General features: G+C 42.4%; 1 pseudogene; it reads right to left on the reverse strand.

Moving 5' to 3' along the window:
• Positions 1–844: 844 nt before the first annotated feature.
• On the reverse strand, positions 845–9453 carry LOC122230180 (annotated as a pseudogene).
• Between the last annotated feature and the right edge of the window lie 11165 nt (positions 9454–20618).

Here is a 20618-nt window from a genome sequence, read left to right on the forward strand (position 1 = left end):
TCTCTCTGACCCTCCCCCGTTCATGCTCTGTCTCTCTCTGTCTCAAAAATAAATAAACGTTAAAAAAAAAAAATTAAAAAAAAAAAAAGAGTATCAAACTTTTTCTGGCAGGCAATTTAAGTTGCTTGCGGATTAGTTCGATCCATTTGAAGTTTGTTTTGCAGCTCTTTTAAGGGAGGTCTAGAGAACCCACTAGCCTAAAGCCAATAGAATCCCACCTTTAAGGCACGGCCCTTCTGGTCTCTACTGAATGCCCAGGTATTCCATGAGACCTTTCCACCCTGACTGGCGGGAACTTAAGTGGTTTTCAGACCTATGTGAGATTTAAAATCTATTTATGTCATGGCTCCCCGTCAGTTATTCTTTTCTCGAAAAACGTTGTTGTCCACACTAGTGAAACTCTACCATGGGCATAAGCAGATTAGTATTTAGCCTAAACCTCAAGAGAGACCATATGCAGATTTCTGGAGGTCTAACTTCTGCCTTTTAAGTACTCTGCCCTGAAAAGTTTAGCCACCTTGCCCTCTCTAAATTCCATTCTCTAGTTAGGCTTCTTTTTTTGTACCATGGTCTGAGCATTTCTTCCCGGCAGAAGGCCTAGGTGATAGTAAGGCTCACCTCATTTTTCTCCTTTTCTCAGTTTTGCGCTGCGTGTTGTCCAAGTCTGAAAACTGTTTTTTCCTATATGGTTTCCAGTTTTCTAGCTGTTTATGGTGGGAAGATACTTCCGGATTATCTTATCAATAGGAGCACAAGTAAGTATCCCGCTCTTTTTCTATTCTTTTCTTTTCTTTCCTTTCTTTTTTTTCTTTTCTTTTCTTTTCTTTTCTTTCCTTTTCTTTTTTCTTTTCTTTTCTTTTAGCACTAGGGTTTATTAAGCTGTGCCTTAGTACAGACACTAGGGCTTGCCCGTGGTGTCCTTCATGTATAAAGCCTGGACATCCTGCCAATTCTTCTTGAGAAATTACATGAGGAGAGGACAGCTAAGTGGATGCTGTACACACCTTCATTATCTGTCATCTTTACACGGTCAACGGCCACTACCAGACAGAGCACCTTCTTCATCTGGACTGTGATTACAGACTCCACTTCATCCACTGTGGCCACCATATTCTTAATGTGGGTCAGTCAGAAAGGGAACTTGCCCGCCTTTTAAAGGCCTGGGCCCAGGGTTCATGAGAGCTGCTTCAAGAGAGATGCTGAAGCAAAAAATAAGGCATCATATTTCTTGGCTAGCTTCTTGATCAATTTCTTATTTTTGTTGAGTTTCTTTAGTGCCTCAGTGTCCATGTGGGGAATATCCACCCCCTTGGCCTCATCACAATGCTGCTGGTTCCCTCAAAATACGTATGGAGAATTTGGGGTGGGGAGTGGACCCAAGCCGGATGGTGCCCCCGAAGTGTTCGTCCTTCTGAGTGTCACAGCTCTTCAGGCTGACCTGCAGCTCTGCCATCTCCCGACAATTCAGCGCTCACAGCAGTTCCCACGCAGGACCCCCAGCACCACCTCCCACAGGGTGTCTTGGGAGACTTTGCTGCTCGTGGTGTGGAAAGCCACAATAACCAGAAAAGAGAGCAAATGCCCCACTCTTATATTTCAGTTTCTGGCAGCAGATTACCTGATTGAGGGAGTCCTCAGTAAGAAACACCGACACTAAAAGAGGAAGAGGGACCAAAGAAAACAGATAATGCCAAGATCAAAGTATTTTTTTAATGTTTATTTTATTTTTTGGGGGGGGGAGGGGCAGAGACAGAAGGAGACACAGAATCCAAAGCAGGCTCCAGGCTCTCAGCTGTCAGCACAGAGCCCGACGCGACACTCAAACTTACAAACCCGTGAGATCATGACCTGAGCCGAAGTCAGATGCTTAACTGACTGGGCCACGCTAAAGAACAAAGTATTTTAAGAATTTATAATTAAAACCCTAAAAGGGACCCAGGAAGATACTACATCACTGAAATCAGAGAATGCTGTGAAAATTTTTTCTAATTCAGGGAATAAGAAAGTTTTGGAATTAAAAATATGCTAGCAGGAGCTAACATTTCAGCAGAAAGTATGAAAGGTACATCTGAGGAAGTTTTTTAGGCAGTTGAACAAAACGACAAGGAGAAAGAAAATACAAGAGAAGAGACAAAATCATTACAGGACTGATCAAGAGATTCCAAATTGTCAATTGAAAGGATCTTTAGAAAAAGACCATAGAAAAAAATGGAGGACAGGAAATTACAGAAAAAAGAACAGAAAATTTCCCAAATAGCAGTGTGAACCTCTAGATTTAAAAGAACCAGTGACTGACCAGCTCAATGGATTAAAAAAAAGAAAAAGGATTCTTACCAGGTAAATGTGACAAAATCTCAGGACGCCTCAACAAATGAGATGCTCTCAAAAGCAGACAAGTGGTCAGAAATTAGAGTGGCACAGAGATAAAGAGATGAGAGGGTAATGGGCTAGTGCCTACGACTTCTAAGAGGACGTGACGGCCATCCGGAGATTCATACCCTGACCAATTATCAAGTGAATTTAAGGGCCTAATAAAAATATTTTCAAACAGGCAAGGCAACAGAAATTTGACTTTCTATACATTCATTCTCACGAAGGAACAGAAGGATGTACTCCATCAATCACAGTGAAAACCCAGGGGAAGATACAGGGTCCAGAAAATGAAGCATTTCCAACAAGAGATTGTGGGAAGCCCCTGGAAAGTTCTGGAGGGAAATTCCAGGGTTACAGCTGTGTAGCCAGCCCAGAGGACAAATAGCATAGGCCTGAGCAGGACAACGGCAAGGGCATATGCAGAAAAGCAGACAAGGGGACCTGACTATTGACTTGATGTGACTGTATTGCTAAGACTTTTTGTTTAGTGTGTTATTTAGAATTACGAAGGCAAATACAAAACACTGCAAAGATTTAAAAATGGTTGCTCTACAACGTGGATGGAACTAGATAGAGAGTGTTATGCTGAGTGAAGTAAGTCATACAGAGAAACACAGATACCATATGTTTTCACTCTTAAGTGGATCATGAGAAACTTAACAGAAGACCATGGGGGAGGGGAAGGAAAAAAAAAAGTTAGAGAGGGAGAGAGCCAAACCATAAGAGAGTCTTAAACACTGAGAATAAACTGAGGGTTGATGGGGGATGGGAGGGAGGGGAGGGTGGGTGATGGGCATTGAGGAGGGCACCTGTTGGGATGAGCACTGGGTGTTGTATGGAAACCAATTTGACAATAAATTTCATATTAAAAAAATAAATAAAAAATAAAAATGGTTGCTCTGCGTAGTAAATATTGGAGATCCCAAGGGCCTCGGGGAGTGACTGTCAGTTTTTGTTTTAACCCAGTACTTCTGTTTAATTTTTAAAAACTTTTCATTTATTACTTTGATAAGTAAAAATAATAATAAAAGGGTAAGAGGCCTAGAAACAAAAATACACAAACACTAGACCCATTCCTGGCACAACTTCTTGGCTGCTCCCCCAAGGACGTGTGACTGTGGCAGGTGGTCAGGTCACCCCAGTGGGGTGGGGTCAGCTCAGGGCCAGAGTGTGGTCTTCCAGCCCTGGAGACGCAGCCCTAATATCCAGCCAGGAAAGCTAGAGCCCTGGACAACTGGAGTTCCCACTGTGAATTTATTTTTAATTTATTTTTTTTAGTTTATTTATTTATTTATTTATTAATGTTTATTTATTTTTGAGACAGAGAGAGACAGAGCATGAACGGGGGAGGGTCAGAGAGAGAGGGAGACACAGAATCGGAAGCAGGCTCCAGGCTCTGAGCCATCAGCCCAGAGCCCTACGCGGGGCTTGAACTCACGGACCGTGAGATAGTGATCTGAGCTGAAGTCGGACGCTTAACCGACTGAGCCACCCAGGCGCCCCTAGTTTATTTATTTTTGAGAGAGACAAAGACACCATGAGTGGGAAAGAGGCGGGGGTGGGGGGGAGAGAGGGAGAGAGGGGGAGAGAGGGGGAGAGGGAGAGAGGGGGAGAGAGAGAGAGAGAAAGAGAGAGAGAGAGAAAGAGAGAGAGAGAGAGAGAGAGAGAGAGAGAAAGAGAGAGAGAGAGAGAGAGAGAGAGAGAAAGAGAGAGAGAGAGAGAGAGAGAGAGAGAGAAAGAGAGAGAGAGAGAGAGAGAGAGAGAGAGAGAGAGAGAGAGAAAGAGAAAAATCTCAAGCAAGTTCCTCACTGTCAGGACAAAGCCTGACACAGGGCTCAAACCCACAAAACCGTGGGATCGTGATCTGAGCGGAAACCAAGAGTCAGACACTTAACTGATCGAGTCACCCAGGTGCCCCCACCCAGTGTAAATTTATAAGGGACTGCACCAGAGGGCCAATTTAGTGAGAAACAGAATCATGAAGGCTGATTGGAAATTCACATGAACAAGTCTACACATTCTCTCCTTAATAGAGAAACAAACTCAAGAAGTCTACATTCAGAAGGTGGCTTGATAAAGAGGGAATCAAAGTGTAGGGAGTCATATAGTTCTCAGAAATAGTGTAAATACTTAAATAAGATATACGATTAAAATAGCCTGGTGAGTCACCTGCTCCTTTAATAGTTATCAAAGATCAACAAACTTTCTCTGTAAAGGGCTAGATATTCAAAGTTTCCACTTCACAGGCTGTCTCTGTCATAACTGGTCAACTCAGCTGTTACAGCTGGTCCTAAGTTTTATCTGACCTGGTGTTATAGATAGCGTGTTCTGCCTTTTCATTCAAGTCCTATTTTTGTTTCTGTTCCAAGAAAAATAATAGCAGAATTTACACCAGTGGATTTTCTAGAACAAGTTGGTTAATGGCTAAGATGTCTGGAAGCATCTATGCATTTTGGCTTGTCATTAAGATTTCATTTCATGAAAGGGTGTTTCATGAGATTCTTACATACAAGGACAATTTAAGGTTGATTCTCTGAACTTACAGATGCTCTTAAAAAAATTGAAGAGGTTTTCTTACAGCTTGGCTATCTGACCAGCTCTGCTTTTTGTGTTCATTTGTTTTCACCACAATTAAAAACCACAGCAATTACTCAAATGCAAAGAACTGAAACAGCAAGAATTATCGTTTGACTCTTAGAAAGTGAACATTTTGCTTTCCAGTTGCTACATTCTGGTTTATTTAGTCTGCTGAGAGCAAAAGGGCAAAATAAGCACTGTTTTCCAAGAGTTACGTCAGTTCAGATGACAAACAGCAATTGTAGGTTCAGCCACAGAAAACTCAGAATTTTAGTCATTCAGCACCTATTTACTGGGTGTTTACTGTGTACCTGGTACACACACAGAACAGAGTGCTGAATGAAACACCTTGGTCCCTGGCCTTTTGGAACTTAAGTCTAGTGGGGGAAGACATAGGTTTAAAAAAGAAAAACACTTGGCATAACATCCTCCAGATCCATCCACATAGTTGCAAATGGCCAGATTTCATTCTTTTTCATTGCCGAGTAGTATCCATTGTAGATATATACCACATCCTTTTTATCCATTCGTCAGTTGATGGACATTTGGGCTCTTTCTGTAATTTGGCTATTGTTGATAGTGCTGCTATAAACATTGGGGTGCATGTGCCCCTTCAAATCAGCATACCTATATTCTTTGGATAAATTCCTAGTAGTGCAATTGCTGGGTCACAGGGTAGTTCTATTTTTAATTTTTTTTTTTTATTATTAAAAAAAAAATTTTTTTTTAACGTTTATTTATTTTTGAGACAGAGAGAGACAGAGCATGAATGGGGGAGGGTCAGAGAGAGGGAGACACAGAATCGGAAACAGGCTCCAGGCTCTGAGCTGTCAGCACAGAGCCCGACGCGGGGCTCGAACTCACGGACCGCGAGATCATGACCTGAGCCGAAGTTGGCGGCTTAACCGACTGAGCCACCCAGGCGCCCCTATTTTTAATTTTTTGAGGAACCTGCACACTGAAGAAAGACAGCACATGATTTCACTCATATGTGGAAACTGAGAAACTTAACAGATGATCATAGGGGAAGGGAATGAAAAATCGGATGAAAACAGAGAGGGCGGTAAACCATAAGAGACTCAAATACAGAGAACAAATTGAGGGTTGATGGTTGTGGGGAAAATGGGTGATGGGCATTAAGGAGGACTCTTGGGATGAGCACTGGGTGTTGTATTTAAGTGATGAATCACTGGGTTCTTCTCCTGAAGCGAAGACTACACTGTATGTTAACAAACTTGAGAATAAATAAATAAATAAATGAATAAAATACAAAAGAAAAACACTTGTAATTAAAAATTGTGATAATTGCCATACAGGAAAAGTAAATAGAGGAGAATATCATTTAGACTGTGGTATCTAAGGAGATTCTCTCTTTAGTATCTGAGGTATCTAAGGAGGACTCTTTGGAGAGATATTATTTGATCTGGGACTTACAAGTTATGAATAGGAATTTCCAGGTATCTGTACCTGCATGACAAACCGCCCCATACCTAGTGGCACAGAAGATTCTTTTGTGCTCAAAAATAGGTTACGATTTCAAACAGGGCATGGTGGTAACAGCTTATTTCTGCTCAACTTGTAGGGTCTTAACTGGGAAAATGGGAATGCCTGGGAGCAATTCCAATAGCCAGGGACTAGCATCATCTCTGGGCTGCCTCACGCACATGGCTGGTGCCGCACTGGGCTGGATGGTGGTGCCAAAGACATAGATGCCCAAGTTCTAGTGTCACTACCTGTGAATAGGACCTGATTTGGAAAATGGATCTTTGTAGGTGTGATCAAGTTGGGGATCTCAAGATGAGATCACTCTGGCTTTGGGGTGGGCCCTAAAGCCAATAACCAGGGTCCTCCTAAGAGACAGCAGAGAGAGAGTGGAGAATAGCAGGAGCACAGGGGAGAAGGGAAAATGAAGGAGGAGGCAGAGACTACAGGGAGGCATGTACAAGCCCACGAGTGGCAAGGATGGCTGGCTACCACCAGAAACTTGGAGAGAGGAGCGGGTCAGATCCTCCCTCTGAGACCCCAGAATAGGGGGGCAACACCAGCTGACCCCTTGCTTTCAGACTTGTGGCAGATTTCAGAATTGCCAGACAATGACTTTCTGTTGCTTCAAACCAAGTCTGTGGTCATGTTATTACGACGGCCACAGGAAACGAGGACAGGTGCCTAGGCTGGGATGACCCAAGGATGCAGCAGCCACAGGTGGCCTCTTTATGTGGCCTTGGCTTCTCACAGTGTGGCAGCAAGGTTCTGAGACAGAGCTTCCTGAAAGCAAGGGACCCAAGAACACAACCTTCAAGAGACCAGGGCAGAGGCTTTCCTTGCCTGGCCTGGGAAGTCACACTGCAATCACCCAGATTCAAGGAGAGGCGACACAGTCTCCACGTCTCAATTGTAGAATTTGTGACATCCCCTAAAATCGCCTCGAGGACTCAGCCATTTCTAGTAGGGAGCAGAGTGAACAAGATCCGTACTGTCCAGGCCGGCAGCTGCAGGCCCCACGCGGCTATTTACACGTGAACTAACCGCCTCTGAAGTACTCCTTTGCCACACGTGGCTAGAGATGACCAAGTTTGACAGTGCAGACAGAGAACATTCCCATCACCGGACAAAGGTCTAGTGGACAGTACTGCTCCAGACTGAGGTAACACTATGGGCCAAGTCTAGGAGCTAGAAAATAAATGGCCTGGAAAGTGGAATGGAGAAAACTGGCTTTAAGGACAGGTGTTTGGGCTGGTTTTTGTTGCTGTATGCCCAGCATCTGGGGCAATTTTGTTTTGTGGAATGAAAGGATGCATACATAAGGCTTAAGTATACCATGTGTCACGCTAGAGGAAAATGCCTCAGAGTAGACTGGAGAAGCAGACAGGGGTCAAATCACACAGGGCTTTTCTGAACACTTTATGGAGTATTTTAAGTAAAATAGAACTTGCAAAATATGTTGTTTCTTATTTTGAATATTTATGACAGGCCTAAAAAGAAATACATTTATTGTGGCTAGTTGGTTTATTTGTTAGTAAAAAAGGCAAGAGACAGAAATCCAGAAATAACAAAGGTTTAACCAAATTAGAAATCTATTTATCTCCGTTTATAGAAATGTAGGCTGCTATGGCAACTCCAGAATCATCAGGAACCCAGGCTCGCGGTGGAAATTTCCCCCTTATTCTCTAGGATGTCTACTTTGGTCCAGACAGGAGAAAGAGAAAAGGGGAGAGGGAGAGCTTCTGGCCTTCATATCCCGGATCATCTCACCTCCAGATCCTTAACTTCATTATGTCTGCAAAAACCCTCCCTCCAAATAAGGTCATATATACAGTTACGGGGTAGAGGTCTTGGACATCTGCTCAATTCAAGGACACTTGTCAGGAAGTTGCTTGTAAAACTTTCACTATATCCCTTTGACCAGTACTTTATTGTATGACCGCACGTACCTTGCAAGGGAGGCCAGGAAGCATAATATTTATCCTGGGAAACATGTACTGAGCTAGCAAGGAGAGTTCTATTACTACAGAAGAAGCAGAGATAAGACATGAGAGGCACCAACTATCAATCTCTGGCATAAATGTATGCACATGTGCATTTCCACTAGACCATGAACTCCTGGAGAATGAGTTGGTCTAATTCAACCCCGATCCCCAGCACAAAGCACCGTGCTCACCATGCAGTAACTCATCACTGATGGTGTGCTGAACTGCATGCTTTTCAATTTCAAGGTTCTTAAATTCCAACATCTTTTTCAGAAAGATTTATTTCCTAGAAGCCACGTTCCCCACCCCCCACCCTTACTTGCTGAAGCGTGAGGGGACTTTTCTCCAGGTTTCACCCTGAGAATCTGATAAGGCTCCCGGACATTAACAGAAGTGTAGGGTTCCCCTAAAATTCCTCCCCACCCCTATCTCAGGACTTTGAACTCTCACCCCTAGCAATGTGCCACTTACAGTTGAAGTAATCCCTCTGGTGCTGGCTCCAGCTGTGAGCTTGTGCTCCTGGTCAGGAAGTTGCCTGTCTCTCCAAGTCTCAGGGTGATGGTGGGCCCTGGGAAATCCCTTCTCTGAGGGATCCAAAAATAGTTGTTCATTTTCAGTTTGTTCATCTTTTTTTTTTTTTTTTTTTTTTTTAACTGCAATGGTTTGGAAGAGGAGAGGTTGGTAGGGGAACAACACGAGAGAAGGAAAAGGTGAGGGTCAGTGAGGAGAGGCAGGAAGCACAGGAAATAAAGACGCTCACGAGCCAGGAGCTCCACCTTCCCGTAGCCCCCGCCCCCTTCTTCCATCCGGCCAGGTGTGCCACCCACTGGCCACCCAATTCCTGCTGCCACTTCAGCCTCCGAACACTTTTCAACTCTGATTGGTCATTAGAATCCCCTGGAGGGCTTTCATAGCACCCTGCACCTCGGTCTCCCCTAATTAGAAACACTTCGGCGGCTTCTAATGTGTAACTGGTGTTGAGAACCAGCGGTCTAGATTCTTGCTCTTCTGAGTATGGCCCACGGACAAGCACCATCGGCATCAATTGGGAGCTTGTCAGAAAGGCAGCGTTTCAGGCCCTACCCCAGACCTACCGAGTCAGAGTCTGCCTTTTAACAAGATCCACAGGTGATTTCTATGCACATTCAAGTCCGAGGAGCTTTGAGGAGGTGACCCTCCTATAACCCCAATTATGGCTGTCTTTATGAAGAGGACAGCTCTCTGAGAAGTGCTATGTGAGCCGGGTGTCCTACGGAACACATGGTCCATGGAAAAGTCTGACGCTGCCAGTGTAGACGGCATGTCTGCTGTCATTCCCCAAGCATAATATATTTGAAATGAAGAGAATTACAACCTCCAAAGGGAAAGGGGCTTGGGCCCTTTAGTCTGAAACACCAATACGGGGTTCATCAACTTCAGGGTTCACCAGAGGAAACATCGCTCTAATTCACTTAATTGAATAGGTTATAATTGAAGAATTGGGGTTAACTTGGAGGCTGGGGTTGGAAGCAGGCATAAGAGACTTTGGCGTAAAAACAGGGTCAGGCATGAGGCCAAGAGAATGACATTGAGATTAAGGAGGTAAGAGCAGGAAGATCACAGGTCAAGTCAGCTCGGGGGTGAGGGGAGCACCACAGAGAGGGCTGGTGGCCTCCACCAGAGTGACTAGACACAAGAAAGGCAACGATGACCCTCAGGACCCAGGGTCTCCAAGCCCCACGGATGTGTCCCTCAACCCTGGCTTCCTGTTTACATCCATAAGCTCTGGTTGCCTCCTTCCCTACAAGATCTCAGCACCGTGTGGAGTAAAATAACCACAGGCATGTGTCTGGTACTTTCCTGCTCACCGGGACTGGTGCATAAAGCGCAGGTGTTATCAAGTGGCTAAGAGCGTGGCCTCAGCAGCCACAAAGCCTCAATTCCAGCCTCAGCTCTACCATTTACCACCTGGTGACCTTGGACAAGTCAGCTGACCTCCTCGGGGTACTTCGTCATCTACAAAATAAAGATGAAATAGGCAACCACTCATAATGGTAAAAGCAGAAGGTTTGGAAGCAAAGAGTATCATGCTTGGCACAGTAATATACACACACATATGATATATTATTTACACTGAGACCTGATTCTTTTGGCTTTTTTTGTCTGAAGATAGTTCACCATTCCATGTTACCTGTTAGGTTCCTTTGAGAGTACTAAATGAGAATTACAACACTTAAAAAGTTCTTTGCTTTCTTTCTCTCTTTCTTTTCTTCCTTCCTTCCTTCCTTCCTTCCTTATTTTAGAGAGAGAGAGAGAGAGAACTCTAGCAGGGGAGAGGAGCAGAGGGAGAGAGAGAATCCTAAGCAGTCTCCACACTCAGTGCTGAGTCCAAAGCAGGGCTCGATCCTACGACCGTGAGATCCTGACCTGAGCTGAAATCAAGAGTTCGATGACTGAGCCACCCGGGTGCCTCAAAAAGTTATTTTATGTATTTATTTTTTTTCTGTGAAAAAAATTTGGTGTTTCGCAGTCCTCCCTCACCCAAGAATCCCTATTAAATTCGAACTGTAACTCCATTACATTTATAAATTGATTTTGTATCCTCATTTTAAGGGTGGGAAACTGAAGTTCAGTGGGGTAAGTTCTTCCCCCAACAAAATTCACTTGGTCCAAAGAGGCAGTTCTGGGACTAGAACACAGATTTTCTGGTTCTTAAATCAGTGTCCTCTCCACCAAAACAGATTCTCAAATTTTAATATGCATAAAATCACCTGGGACTCTCATTAAATGCAGATTCTGATTCAGTAAGTCTGGGGTAAGGCGCAAATTCAGCATTTCTTCTTTTTTAAAAAAATATTTATTTATTTATTTTTGGGAGAGCGCAAGCCGGGGAGGCGCAGAGAGAGGGGGACAGAGGATCTGAACTGGGCTCTGAGCTGTCAGCACAGAGCCCAACGTGGGGTTGGAACTCATGAGCTGTGAGATCATGACCTGAGCAGAAGTCAGATGCTCAACCAACTGAGCCACCCAGGCACCCCCAAATTCAGCATTTCTAATAAACACCTAAGGGATGCTAATGCTTCCATCTAAAGATGAGATTGAGTAGCAAGGGCATTGTATCTTTCAATCCATATAGTTCTGACATGGCTGCTACATATTAGTTGTTAGGTCTTGGGTGCCCCTGCTTAGAAGAAACAGTCACTGAAAAGAAAACTTCTTTCTTAGTTTGGGCTGCCTTGCACCCACCAAGCCTAGCTTCTGTCTTTCCTAAGGATATCAGAGCAACTGCCTTGTTCCTGAAGTCCCCAACTGTGTCATTCATCACAAGAGGATTCACAAAGCTGATCTTGTGGTGCCGGCCCATTCTTTGCTCTTGGGAAGAAACCTTGGTGGTGGTGATGTCTAGGCCTTCATAAACCTGCACGGAATCGGCACTGACGATTTCGCCACCGAGGGGTTGGCCTAGCTACAACGTCAGGGGGTTTCCTGGTACCCGTGGCCCCAAGAATCACTACAAGATGCAGTGTCCTTGGCAGGCCTTCTAAGCCCAGAGCCCACGGAAATAGCCACCACCGCCCCCATCTTGAAGATCTCTCCAAAGAATTATTTTTAACAAATTAATGTGCAGACCTTGTCTGGATCTGGATTGCAACATGGTGGCTACAAAGACGTAGCTGGTAAATTTTGAAAATGGACTCAGTGTTACATATTAAAGAATTGTTAATTTTGTTAGGTGGGGTAATGACCTGGTAGTTATGTTAAAAAAAAAAAAAAAAAAAAAAAAAAAGAGTCCTTAACACTTAGATTCATATGGAAGTATCAGGTAAGACCATCAAACATTGCCAGTATTTGCCCGCCTTTGACCTATAAAAGCAGCAATTGCAAATACCTCAAACATGGACAGAACAGGAGTGTGTCCGGCACTTTCCTGCTCACAAGGACCAGAGCGTAAAGCACAGGCAGACTGCATATCTCTAAGGGAAGTGTTATGATGTCTGGGATTTTCTTTTAAAAATATTTCTGGGGAAAACAGGGTGGAGGGATAGGCAGATGGAACAAGATGGTCGCAATGTTAGTAAACGTGAGGCTGGGTAATGAGGATTTATCATGCCATTCTCTCTACTTTTGTGTTTGTTCGAAATTTCCCATAGTAAAATTATTTTACAGTTTTGTTTGGTGGCATTCAACTGTATATTCTTATTCTTTACGCCTACAGCTGAAAGAAACTCAAACCGGTCTTGTTTAAACAAACAAAAGGAAGGCTTTAATTGGGCTAACTGACCAGAGGGCAGGCTGCAGCTGGTCTCAAGAAAGATGGGATTTAGCACCTTCGATACTTTGAGGATCCTTTCTCTCCTTCTCTATTTCTTCTCTGTTCCTTGTGGCATATTGACTTCATTGGCTGATACAAACTTGTCCAGGTGGGGTTCGGAGCTGCCCATGGCTCATGTGCCTATATCCTTGGGTTTTTACGATTAGAGACAAACAAGAGGTCTGTCTATCATCTATCTATCTCTTTTTCTTTTGGAAATATGGGTCAGCCTCTCTGCTTTCTTTTCAGGTATAAGAGGTTCTAATCCCCTGACAGGAATTTGGAAAGTCCCAGGAACCCCAATTAGCCTAATTGGTCCACGCAGTAGACAATCACTATGGCTATGGTGGGGGGGGGGGGGCAGGGGGCTGTGCCGGCTCGTTCAGTAGCCAGGAGGACTGTTTTCTGAAGATTCGGGGAGGGAGGAGGGCTGCACAGACAGATGTGATAGCCACTCTTATGAGGTCTCTGGTTATTTGCACTAGCTATTAGATTATAAGAAAAGTTGCTTACAGATCATGTCTTTTTCCTTCCTGGTTGCTTAATTGGCTTTTTTCCAGTTTTTATTTGAAAGTTTATACAGGTGGTCGCAAACTTTGTTGCAAAAAAGCGTAGCAGTTTCCATTTCTTCCCCCATTTCCCTTCCCCAGTGGCAACTAGTTTCACCTCTCTGCATTGGTTCTTTCGGTTTTATTTCGACCTATCTAAATGGCATTTTTGTATTGCTAGGCTTGATTTTTCAGTTTTAGGCATTATCTCTTGATTCCTAGCATGGGAGATAAAACCTTTCACACACACACCCACACTTCCCACTCCACATATTCATCCTTTCTATCCCCCCAAATTCATAATAAATTCTCTCAGACCCTATTGATGAGATCAATATTTAAAATTCACACATTAAATATTACATGATTAACATTATCTGGTCATGACTGTGTAAACAGTATGTCCAACTGAGTCACAGTCACAGCTACTCAACTTTCTGTTCTTCTTCTTTCTTCTTATAAATGTTTCCCATAGACATTCAGTCCCTCATTCTCCACTTGGTCTAATTTGCCTCTAAACAAATACATTCAGACTTATGAGGTCTCTATATCTTCATCTTCCTGAAGAAATATCTGAAGCTTTCTGGCCTACTCCAGCGTGAACGGGATGCCACCCTTCCTGGCACCTAGCTCCCATCCTGGGATAGCCCTTCATCATCGCTCCAAGGATCCACTTCCCTTCTTTCCATGCGGGATCCCCGGTTTCCTGTGAAGGTGGCCTTCCCAATGACAACTGGGGAAACTACCTATAAAGCTGGATCGAAGATTACCCTGAATAAAAAAGAATTAATAGCCAGTAAGAGTAAATGAAATCATGGGCCACACTTACTGCCATGAAAATTACCTGTTCCACGTTGCTGTTTAAAACAGTGGGAAATACTCTTTTTTTTTTTTTTTAAACGTTTATTTATTTTTGAGACAGAGAGAGACAGAGCATGAACGGGGGAGGGTCAGAGAGAGGGAGACACAGAATCTGAAACAGGCTCCAGGCTCTGAGCTGTCAGCACAGAGCCCAACGCGGGGCTCGAACTCACGGACCACGAGATCATGACCCGAGCTGAAGTCGGCTGCTTAACCGACTGAGCCACCCAGGCGCCCCAGTGGGAAATACTCTTAAATAAAAGTAGGAGCTAGTTTCCCTTAGACGGATACATTTTTCTGAGTTTTCTCTGGCCAATTTTTTTTTTTTTTTTTTGAGTTTCCACCCATGGCTAAAGTAAAAACTTAGAAACATTTATAGGATGACATATACCTCTGAATCTATTTTGCTTTGGCATTCCTATAGTAGCTTGAAACAGTGAAGAGTTAGAATAATATGGCTGTTTCAATATTTTTAAATTTTTTAAGACGGTTACATTGAAATGCTCATGAAATAGTCCATCTGGGTAGTCTGCCTCAGCAGCACACATTGTTAAGAGAGTTAACACACAACTCTGAATTTGAGACTTCACCACAATAATTTCAGGTTGGGGTTCCCGGGTGGCTCGGTTGGTTAAGTGTCTGTCCGACTCTTGATTTCAGCTCAGGTCATGATCTTGCATCTCATGGGTTTGAGCCCCACATCAGGCTCTGTGCTGACAGCACGTAGCCTGCTTGGGATTCTCTGTCTCTCCCTCTATTTCTGCCTCTACCCCCCTGACTTGTTCTCTCTCAAAAATAAATAAACATTAACAAAATTTTCAGGTTACCTACACCCCCAAAGTTCATTTGTTTTTTTGTTACATTTTATAAAATAGTCACAAATAAGGCAGCAATGTGGTTGAAAATAATTTTAGGAGGACCTGTAGTTATGGAAATATATCAACTTTGGTCATAATTAAAAATAGGTAGAGTGGGTTTCTGCATGGAGCCTGGATCCTACTTAGGATTCTCTTTCTCTCTCTCTCTCCCCTTCCCCACTCACACACTCCCCCCCCACCTTTAACAATAGATAGATATAGATGTAGATAGATATAGATGATATAGGTATAGAATATAAATAGATAACCACCTCTTCAACAAGGTGATGTAGAGACAGCATATAGGGCAGAGCATATAATCTATTTCTGAACTTCTGATCACAGCTTTTTAGGATCTTGAGGTACGTGTGCTTATCGTAATATTTGGTGCTTTCTATATGCTAACTTGGCCAAATGTTTCTCATGTAAAGAAATAATTTCAGGAAAGATATCCTACAAGTGGTTCTCAAAGTGGGGGTTAGAACAGCATCAGCAAATTCTCCTCTCCATCCACCACTCCACTTCATGAAAGAGTGAAGAGGGCAGAGGGGGAGCAATTTGTATTTTAACAAGCCTCTAAATGATTCTGCTACAGACTAAAGTTTGAAAACCATTGTCCTCGGAAACACCGTAAGTTAGGGATCATGCTCCACTGTTAGGAATGGAGAGCTGAGGTCACAGTAGCTCAGAGTATGTATCACCCATAAAAGAAGACGAGATAGGTGGTCTTGGATGGTTCAAATGTTGTATTATTTTTCTCTCCTTGCTATAGAACTTGCATCCGCATGGTTTTAAAATGGCTGCTGAGATTCCAGCTATTACAAACACATTCTAGACAGTAGGAAAAGCAAGGGAGGTGGAGGGAAGGCAAACTAAGTAAGGCATCTTTAAAGTGTATTCTCAGATGCCCCACCCAATAACTTTTGCTTTTTCTTATCTGCCATCCCTAGTTGAAAGGGATGGGAAATAACGGTTATGTTGTTGCTCAGAATAAAACAAAATAAAACACAAAAAACACAGGAGCCAAGGAGAACGAGTACTAGAAGGAACTGGCACCCTTGAGAGCCGTCCTGGAACAGAGTTCATCATCAAAGGCAAAGTTTTGAGAATATTATTCTGAACGAGCACTTCACTAACCATACATTAAAACACCTTCTTTGATCTGTTAGAGGAACGGCTGCCTCCTTGCTTTAGATAAAGGTCTTTGCTACTTTGAAAATCACAATAGTCATTTATCAGAATAAATAAATACAATTGACTTCTTTTTAAAAAAAATTTTTTTAATGTTTATTTATTCTTGAGAGAGAAAGAGAGAGGGTGTGAGCAGGGGTGGGACAGAGAGAGAGGGAGACACAGAATCCAAAGCAAGCTCCAGGTTCTGAGCTGTCAGCACAGAGCCCAACACGGGTCTCAAACTCCTGAACCATGAGATCATGACCTGAACTGAAGTTGAATGCTCAACCAACTGAGCCACCCAGGCACCCCAAATACAGTTTATTTCACATAGGTTGAGGCTATGTTTGATATATACCAACCAAATGTCCTATGCAATTCTTTGACAGGGTGATTTATAACATATGAAAAGCAATCAGAAAAAAAATATCCATTCTCTTCAGAACTGTAATTCTTTTTCAGAAAGTAATTCAAGGAAAGGAGAAGCTATATGTATAAAGCACAGCACTGTTATCTATGACAGCAAAGGGAAAAAAAAAAAGTAATTTACAATCCAAATGTCCTGTAACAAAGGAAGGGCTGAGTGAATTATGGTATGACCATTAGACAGCCATAATGATCATGCAGCAGCATGGGAAAGTGGTTGCAAATACATTGGTGGGAAGAGAGACAAAAAGCGTATATGTATATGGATAAGGTAGGAGAGGTATTCCGAGAACTATAATGGTTTGGTCAGGATGTTAGAATTATGAATACAAAGGGTTTCTGTTTAAATTTCCTTTATTCTATAAGGAGCAATGGCAGCAATGACAACAAAAAAAGTAAGATAAATTCACCCAATCACTGACCATAATTTTTCGTCAAATTCTCTTCTGTCTGTCTTCTCCATGATTCAGTGCCAGGGGTTCCCAGGAAGGGCTCTGCTGCTCTATCGTGAAGGCTACACCTGAGGCCAGGCAGATAGTCTTCCTGTGGTTTTTACACACCCATACGATTTGACACACTGATTATCTGTCTCCAAAGCAAAGCTCAAGCTGTTCATTACACATCCTCGTAGGAATATTTTTCCAGTAGTGAGAATAAATTTGCAATCATCTGCTCTCTCTCCTGCCAGGGTATCCCCATAATCAGTTTCATGAAATGAGAAGCCAGTTGTCCTAGGTTATATGTAGATTTGTAGACCCCAAAGGGAATAAAAAAATATGGAACTAATTATGGAACCACTACTGAAAGAAGTCCAAATCCTTCCATGACATTGCTATGGATTTGTATGGTTGTCCAGCTTGGCAAGACAAAGAATTAACCATAGGTTAAGAGTAGATTTAATTTTTATTATGTAGAAAATTCCCAAAATGGCCTTACTCCTTGAGCTAGATTGTAATTTGTGACAATGACATTTATACTCCTTGCCAGCTAGGGAGGTTGGTGACAGTTACAGCTTTAGAAAGGGTGACAGAGGAAAACTGGCCACTGGGATTTTCAGAGTGGTTGGAAGGCATAGCAATCAGCAACAACAAGTAGTCCTTAGCTTAGTAGGGTTAGGAATGGCATTATCCAGAACAGAGGGGCAGTTCATCAGGAATAGGCAGCCAACCAAGCCTGAGGGCCTGGTGGGACCACAGTCAAGGGGACTCACACCAAGGCAGGAGTCCTGGTAAAGAAAGAAAAAGCGTCTTGATTTTCCAGGAACTGAAGAACCTGAGATGAAGAACCTCAACCTACTGTATTAAAAACTAACTTCCAAGAGCTCCTAGGTGGCTCAGTTGGTTAACCGTTCGACTTTGGCTCAGGTCATGATCTCACGGTTTGTGGGTTTGAGCCCCGCATCGGGCTCTGTGCTGACCGCTCGGAGCCTGGAGCCTGCTTGGGATTCTGTGTCTCCCTCTCTCTCTGCCCCTCCCCCACTCATGCTCTGTCTCTCTCTCTCTCTCTCTCTCAAAAAATGAATAAACATTTAAAAAAATTTTAAAAAGAACTAAAATCCATAAAGTCATCAAGCAAACACGAATACTTGTCTAGATCATTAATCTTGGAGGAGAAGTCAGTCTGAAGGAGAATGAAGACAGAGATCCTGGAAAACAACTCAAGTTTGTGTGCCCGTATTTTGTGTATAATCCACACGCTGAATTCTTTTACTCTGAGTGAAATTAACTTGCTCTTCAAATACTGGGCAAGTGTCATAAACTGAAAGAGTCTTTGTGAGGAGCCAGCACAGGCAGAGAAAGGAAATATAAATTCCAGGGACTTGGGGGCACCTGGGTGGCTAGGCGGTTAAGCATCTGACTTTGGCTCAGGTCATGATCTTGTGGTTTGTGAGTTAGAGTTCGGCATTGGGCTCTCTGTGGTCGGCACAGATGCTGCTTGAGATCCTCTGTCTCCTTCTCTCTCTGCCCATCTTCCGCTCTCTCTCTCTCAAAAATAAATAAACATTAAAATAATAAATTCCAGGGATTCGGCTTTTGGAGCACATTTTTATTTTATAATACCAGAGAATTAACATCTACCAGCCGCACAATACCAAAATGCAATACCAATCTATTTAAAACTCACAGAATGGGAAATATGCTTTTCAAAATGGTAAAAAACAATAACACAAACAGCTGTAACATACACATAGGACATTCACTTTACATTCACAAAGAAGACTGTCTTTTTGTTTTCAGGAAATATGTCAAAAATATATATATATGTATGTATAACATTCACATTCTGGAAGGCAAGAGAAATCTTCATATTTAACTCTGCAAATTTAAACATATATATATATATATATACATATATATATGTATATATATATATTTTTTTACTTAGAATAGCCAAAACATTAAAAATAGCAGCAACATTGATCTTTAAATATTATAATGTTAGAGTAGATTATTCACATAATGTAGATATATTTTGGTAGCTCTTTCTAATATCTAATACAACTTACAAACTTCAAGTCCTGGTCTCATTGCCAAACAACTTAGAATCTAGATTCAATAAATACTATGCAAAGAATGATTATAAAACACAGACTGTAGAACATTCTCTAGAGCAGGAAAAATCATACCAAAAGGTTTTAGGGGAGAGTCAGGTCTGAAGGAGGTTTGAAGGCCTATAAGGAAACTGTAGGATTCCCAAGGCAAAAGAGATGACCAGACAAGCCCCCTGAAATGTTGAACTGAATCATGGGAAATGTGTCACTGGGGAAAACAAGGTGCTGTCATCTCTTTGTGGTGGCATGTTTCATGTGGATATGGTGTGAAAGTGATTAACAACTGGAAAATTTCCCAATAAACAGGGGATAGAATCATTTGTCACCAAGAGGCAAGACACGGGACAAGGAGATCGAGTTTTCAGCCTTTACATTTATTCTGATGACCAAAGCCATAAAAACCAAGCTGTCTGTTGAGAACTTGTGTATTTAAGACTAGAAGGTAGGAAAAACATTTCTACCCCTAACCTCCATCCAAGACACGGGATCAATCTGCTAATCATATTGGCTTAAAAAGAACCCCAGATGTGGTGACAGGGGTTTCTTTGTACCTGGATTCATTTACAGAAGTTGCTCCTGCAAATGTGGCTTCTTTTATATTTCAGAGGTTTTCCAGAAAAGGTAAAGCGTTAACTTTCACAATGGGGTTGGATCTCTGTTTTGCCTTGTAATAAGACTACTCTCTGATATTTATTGTCAATAGTTTGTCTCCATTTTCAAACCAGTTCACATATTTCAGTTGATTCACACACACACACACACACACACACACACACACACACACGTGTGAGGAAGCCAGGGTAAGCATCCAAGTGTTCACTTTAAAGATCAGGAAACCTGAGGCTCATAGAAAGTGACTTAGCTTGTCACAGTCACACATGCTAACAAATGGTTAAGTATCTTCTGCAGAACTTAGCTCTGTCCAAGGGTAACTTATTTTTAAGAACAGGGGCTTGGTCACAGTTTTCTGAAGAATGAAGTAATTTGGAGTGGGGGGAGGGGGAGGAAGAACAATGAGTTCCAGAGAAGAAGAAAGGGAGAATAGTGATCCCGCTTGGCAGTCAGTATCATATACTTGAAAACAAGGAAAGTGCATTTCACATGGAGAACACAGACATTTTAGAAAATATTAAAATACATAGATTCTGCGGCCGACATTGAAACATAAGATCAAAAAAAAAAAAAAAAAAGAAACATAAGATCAGGAAAAAATTTTTACATGAGCTCCATGATTTTCCAAGAGACGTAAAAATATTACAGCCTGTTCTCACGACTCTGCTCCTGTCCCATTTCAACTCAAGCACAACATAGCTACATTGAGATAGATGTATATTTGATTCGTTGTGGTAGTTTTCTAAGGAGTATGTTTTACAAAATACCACTAGTGAAAATTCTTGCTATGTCCTTAAGAAAATTAACTTTTTCTCTCTCTGTATCTAAGCTGAGAAGACTTCAGTGAACTTAGAGGTTTTATCATTTAAGTCTAGATTCTAT

The sequence above is a fragment of the Panthera leo genome, chromosome A1 (genome assembly GCF_018350215.1).
Source record: "Panthera leo isolate Ple1 chromosome A1, P.leo_Ple1_pat1.1, whole genome shotgun sequence".
In the NCBI taxonomy this organism is placed as follows: Eukaryota; Metazoa; Chordata; class Mammalia; order Carnivora; family Felidae; genus Panthera; species Panthera leo.